This window comes from Eleutherodactylus coqui, chromosome 4 (genome assembly GCF_035609145.1).
Source record: "Eleutherodactylus coqui strain aEleCoq1 chromosome 4, aEleCoq1.hap1, whole genome shotgun sequence".
NCBI lineage: Eukaryota > Metazoa > Chordata > Amphibia > Anura > Eleutherodactylidae > Eleutherodactylus > Eleutherodactylus coqui.
The window spans coordinates 86,918,090-86,924,089 of NC_089840.1; positions in this window are offsets into that span (position 1 = coordinate 86,918,090).

The following is a 6,000-nucleotide window of genomic DNA, read 5'->3' on the forward strand; positions in this document are numbered from 1 at the left end:
CACCATTCAGTCCCAGAAGATGCTTCAGCAGTCATATGCCGATCATTGTACACACGATCGCTCCGCCAATCACTGGCTTCAGTGGTCTTGTACCATTCATGGCAGTGTGACTAATAAAGTGAGGGATTGGCTGAATGATCACGTGTAGAATGATCAGATCGATCAGAGGGTGCCCCTTCCCTCTGTCTAACCACTCAGATGCTGTGAAGGGTATCGACTGTGACATCTGAGGGGTTATTGGCTGACCTGGGTGGTATAACACAGCCAGCACCCACTACAAGTGGAGTATCTTCAGGCCGCGCCATATTGCTCCTACATACATCTGCCATACCTGGACATCAACTGTTGCTAAGGTATCACAGGATCTGGGTAGGGTGGGGAAGGTCTATTTTTCCACTTCTGTAAAGACTCTTTTATACAGCAACAAAATTGGAATGAGCATGCACCAGCGGTGACGTAGCGATCATGCATCATTCGCCAGGCGTGCATTTACATGGAACCGTAATTGGGTAATTTCGTTGGATAATAACGACACTCTTCTGCCACTCTTATACTAAACGAAGCAGCGGTTGAGCAACGATGATTTTCAGGTTCGTATGAAAAATCCAATCAGCGATAATCTAACATTTTATCGCTGATCATTCGCTCGATGCACGGATCTACCATTATAGTGCAAACCGCTCGATCTACTGATGATTTGCATGGTAATCGTGCTATGTTCTTAATTCCAGGATCTTACAACCACGACCCATTCTTACCCTGGTAACTCTCCTTATCCCCCTCTGTCAGGGAGCCGGTAAGCAATCTTTGGAATCGGTTTGGTGGCCGAGAATTTATTTTGAGGCCCGCCGCCATCTTGGCTTTGTTATTACTCGTCAGCCTCTTCAAATTCACAAGCAGATCAGGCCGTCCTTTTTGAAAATACTCATTGCAGAATTGATGACTGACGCCGCTTCCCAGATCCCCTCCGGGAGGATGGAGACCAACGTTACTGCCCGATCTTGGCACTAACTTCCTGAAGCCGTAGAGATTGAGCTGGCGGATAAAACTGGTGAAGTTGGTGGTCTTAAACCATTCGTTGGCAGCAGAAAGCAGCTCGGGCTCAAATAACTGCTGGTCAATAATAACCCCGTCCCCATCGGCATTCCAGCAGATGGACTGGTAGTGGGGGTCATTCACAAGATGCCATAATTTTGCCGGGAAATTATTGGGATTGATTGGCGTAGACAGAAGAGGCCCCTCTGTTTCCATTGGATGTAAAGTGCTAGTGACTGACGAAAAATTATATAGGACAGCGCACGGTCATCGCACATCTACGACATCCCCGACAACCGCGTAACGGCAACTTCTTGTATTAGCGCTAGTCAAATGAGAAAGGAACAACCTTAACTATATGATGTGATCACTATTTTGCATGTCATTGATACCATCTAACAGGCGATCTATAAGACGTAGCGTGCGATCTGTAGGAAATTGTGCGTAAATTGCGCGGACGCACGTCTGCAAGAGCTTATCTCATATGTGACTTATATCCTTAAAGGTAAACAGGATGTCACCGATATAATCAATAGTGTATATAGTGATCAGTATGAAAAAATATGCCTGCTAGAGGATCTTTTACTTGAGTAGCTCAGGAGATCCACTAGATCTCACTATGATCCACCCTTATATGCTCTGAGAAGGGATCTATAGGAGGTTCCTGCAGGTTGCCATGGCGATTTCCGTTCTCTGCGCAGCGCAGAGCCGTTAGTAAGCGCTGACCAATCAGGTGTCGAGTTGTAGCGCGTGCCGAGCCCGAGCGCCGCCAGACACCCGCTGCCCGGGTTAATGATGGCGGAGGGCGTTGCAGGACAGCTGTTTCCGAGGACGGCGGGCTGTCGGTAAGTGCAGCACAGCCGCGGGAACCTCCTTGCAGCCCATCACTGTCTTCAGTGCGGAGCAGCACCGCTGCAACACCACATTAGGTCCGTGTATACAGCGGGCGCACACACGGGCAGCGCGGCCAATAGGAGCACTCCTTTCATTTACTGCTCTGTCTTGAGAAAATGAAAGCTGCGACGTGATTGGCTGTTCTCTGCCCCGACGGCCTTGTCACTGAGGTGGCTGAGCCATGCTGTCAGCTGAGCTGCAGTTTCTGTTCAGAGTGTGAAACATTGGAAACTGCAGCCAATGTGATAGAGGATGAACTGCTGCAGGTATGAGGGCCTCCTCACGCCCATCTTGTAGCCGTAGCCGTAGGCCAGGGCCACAGGAGCGTATGCTGCAGGTATGAGGGCCTACTCACGTTTATCTTGTAGCCGCAGGCCGGTGTCACACGAGTGCATGGTGCAGGTATGAGGGCCTACTCACGTTTATCTTGTAGCCGCAGGCCAGTGTCACACGAGCGCATGGTGCAGGTATGAGGGCCTCCTCACGTCCATCTTGTAGCAATAGGCTGGCGGTACATGAGCGTATGCTGCAGGTAGGAGGGGCTCCTCACGCCCATCTTGTAGCTGTAGGCCGGAGTCACACGAGCGTATGCTGCAGGTATGAGGGCCTCCTCACGCCCATCTTGTAGGCGCAGGCCAGCGGTACACGAGCGTATGCTGCAGGTATGAGGGCCTCCTCACGCCCATCTTGTAGCCGCAGGCCAGCGGTACACGAGCATATGCTGCAGGTATGAGGTCCTACTCACGTTCATCTTGTAGCTGTAGGCCGGCGTCACACGAGCGCATGCTGTAGGCATGAGGGGCTCCTCACGTCCATCTTGTAGCCATAGGCCGGCGGTACATGAGTGTGTGCTGCAGGCATGAGGGCCTCCTCACGCCCAACTTGTAGCCCTATGCCAGGGCCACACGAGCGCATGCTGTAGGTATGAGGGGCTCCTCACGTCCATCTTGAAGCCGTAGGCCGGCGTCACACGAGCACATGCTGCAGGTATGAGGGCCTCCTCACACCCATCTTGTAGCCATAGGCCGGCGGTACACGAGCGCATGCTGCAGGTATGAGGGCCTCCACACGCCCATCTTGAAGCCGTAGGCCGGCGTCACAAGAGCGCATGCTGCAGGTATGAGGGGTTCCTCACGTCCATCTTGTAGCCATAGGCCAGCGGTACATGAGCGTATGCTGCAGGCATGAGGGCCTCCTCACGCCCATCTTGTAGCCGTAGGTTGGTGTTGCACGTATTTGCGCACACATGAGTCTAGCATTTCTTGTGAAATGAACCTGCATTGGCGTATTTTGCTGTACTTTTTTCCATGTTCCTATGCGTGCGGAAAACAAAGACGCCACTAGCTATTGAAATGGCCAACTAGTCTTACACTTCAGTCGGACGCCCCTTTAACCACGTCCCTTGCGCCCAGTTTTGGCCTTCCTGACCGGGCTCCGTTTTTCAAATCTGACCTGTGTCCCTTTAAGGCCGGGCTCACATAAATGTGTTTGCTGGCGTGCCGAGCATGAACAGCGACATGCGTGCCGCCTATTCACATTCTCTATCAAGGATCGCCATAATTAAGTTTATGGGATTTTGCTACTACGCGTGCAAAAACTGCGTGGGTCGTACGCAGTGTGCCTGCAGGCATGTGACCCCGGCCTTGGTAGTAATAACTTTAGGATTCTTTAACTTAGGCAGCCCTCAGGCACTTCAGCACCGCGCTAATCACAGTACAACGCTCCCATTGTTTTTGAGCGGTGCATGATCGGTCTTGGTTGTTCAATGCTCCTCATCAAGGATGAGGCGTGCTAAATGCCTCGAAAGGATTAGTCGACCTTGACCCAGCTACCTGAACCAAGCCAGTATTGAACTTGCAACCTTCCGGTCGTGAGCGAGAGAATTCAGCTGACTTTATACTCTGCGCCACATGAGGCCTGATGTATAACTGTAGGGCTCACATGACCTGGTTGGATCACGCACTCGGGAGGTCCGCAGTGAATTCTAGGTGTGATCCCAACCGGTGACCCGGCGTACCTGATTAAACTGTATGGGTAGGCTCGCAGGCTATTACTCCGCCGTTGCTTAGCGATGATGCGGGCACCCGCAGCCCATGTTAATTGTGTATGGGCTATGGGCTGGATGCCTCCATTGACTTCAATGGAGGCTGTCTGTGCTTATGGTAAAACGCTGGCATTGAAAGGCACAAACTTTCAAATTTTTTTTTCTTTACATTCACAGATACAAATCCTGTATTCCACGAGCGGAAGAAAAATCGTGGCATTCTCTATTTTGCTGCGGACTCTATGTGCTCGGCCTTCAGTGGAGGTGTCTGACCCACAGCCCATAAACAATTAATACTGTAAGGACTGCGGGTACCTCCGTCATCGCTAAGCGAGAAATACAAAGAAAAAAACAGAAACTGTACTGCACATGACCCCCGTGCGAGCCTCCACGGTCATCCGCAGTACAGTTAATCAGGTACGCAGGGTCACCAGCCGGGCTCACGGACAGAATCCGCTGTGGGCCTCCCGCATGCGCTTTTCTGCATTGGAATTCCATGTGCAGATTTTGCGCATTGACAGGCAAAAAGTCACAATTTTTGAGGTGCAATTGACTGCGGAAAATTCCATGGCAAATTCTGTCTCCTGAACATGCCCTCAGACCTGTGGATTTTAGTGTGGAATTCTGCAGATTTGGGTGCGTGATGCGGACATTATGGAGCCCCTACTGTCGGAGCTTCTCCACCCTCATTAGTACCGAGGCGCAGTAGCAGGATCCTTTGAAAGCACTTCCAATCTTGGCAATGGCTTTCTGTAACTTCTTCCTGCTGTCTGCAGCGCGGAGGACACAATACATACTTCCCAGCCCGCAGCCCGCACCCGGCTATTTACTAGACCCGTTACAGACAGCTGCTATTATTTTGGTGTTAGAAGCTGCAGAATAAAATAGTACTTGTCTATTATCCCTTGTGGTTTACTGTCTTCAGCTTCTGGTATAACGGATGGCTTCTATAATGGGAGTCTGTGTAGCCAGCGGATCACCGCACAGTAATGGCCTGGAGTGCGCACACACTAGGAAGTAGACGATATTTATACAACGCATTGACGCCGCCGTTTTTGCACTGTGACCAAAAACTGTCTTGCAAAAGAATTGCTGTGTTTTTGCAGTTTTAATCAGCTTCATCTGCTCTGGTTGCGGTTCGTGGTGAAATGGCGTGCGCTTCGTGCTGCAACGCAAAACCCTCAACACGAGCCCCCCAAGTAATAGACCCTCTTATTCTCAGGGCCTTCAGCTGGACAGCAAGAATAAAGCTGGAATGGAAAAACAAAAAAAAGGTTTGGCATGGTGTTAGCCAACAGAGTGATGTGTGATTGTTCTCAGTAAGGGCTCCCACCCACTGGCGTTTTTTTTTCTCCACTGCGATGCGATTCTAAAGTTAAAGTCTTGCATCGCAGTGTGAGAAAAACACCGGCAGATACCCCAAAATCGCTGGGATATTGCTGCGACATCGCCAGTCTTTTCAATAGGGCCAGCGACAGCAGCGCTAGCCCCAATGAAAAGATATGGAGAATGCCGCAGACTTCTGCCACAGCTGTGACAGCTGTGGCAGGAGTTTCCTTCATCCCTGCGGGGATGAAGAAATCCTCTGTCACAGCTGTGGCAGAAGTCCGCGGCATGCTATCCTATTGCTTTCAATGGGATCGGCACTGCTGGTTTCTGACAAGCCCCGAAGAATGATTATCGGAGAAGGGCTTGAAATATAAGCCCTTCCCCGATAATCATAAAAAAGTGGTTAAAAAAATAATTGAAAAGTTACTCACCTCTCCTGCTGTCGGCCGCGTCCTCCTGCTGGCTCCCCGGCACTGCTATCCAGCACTTTCAGCAGACGGGAATTTAAAAATCCCCGCCTACTGAAAGGGCTGTGCAGATTGGCTGAGGGCTCAGCCAATAGCAGCTACTGCTTAGCTATTGGCTGAGCGCTCAGCCAATGACAGCTAGCTCTTAGCTATTCATTCATGAATCCCCGTCTGCTGAAAGAGCTTAGTAGCAGTGCCGGGGAGCCAGCCGGAGGACGCGGCTGACAGCAG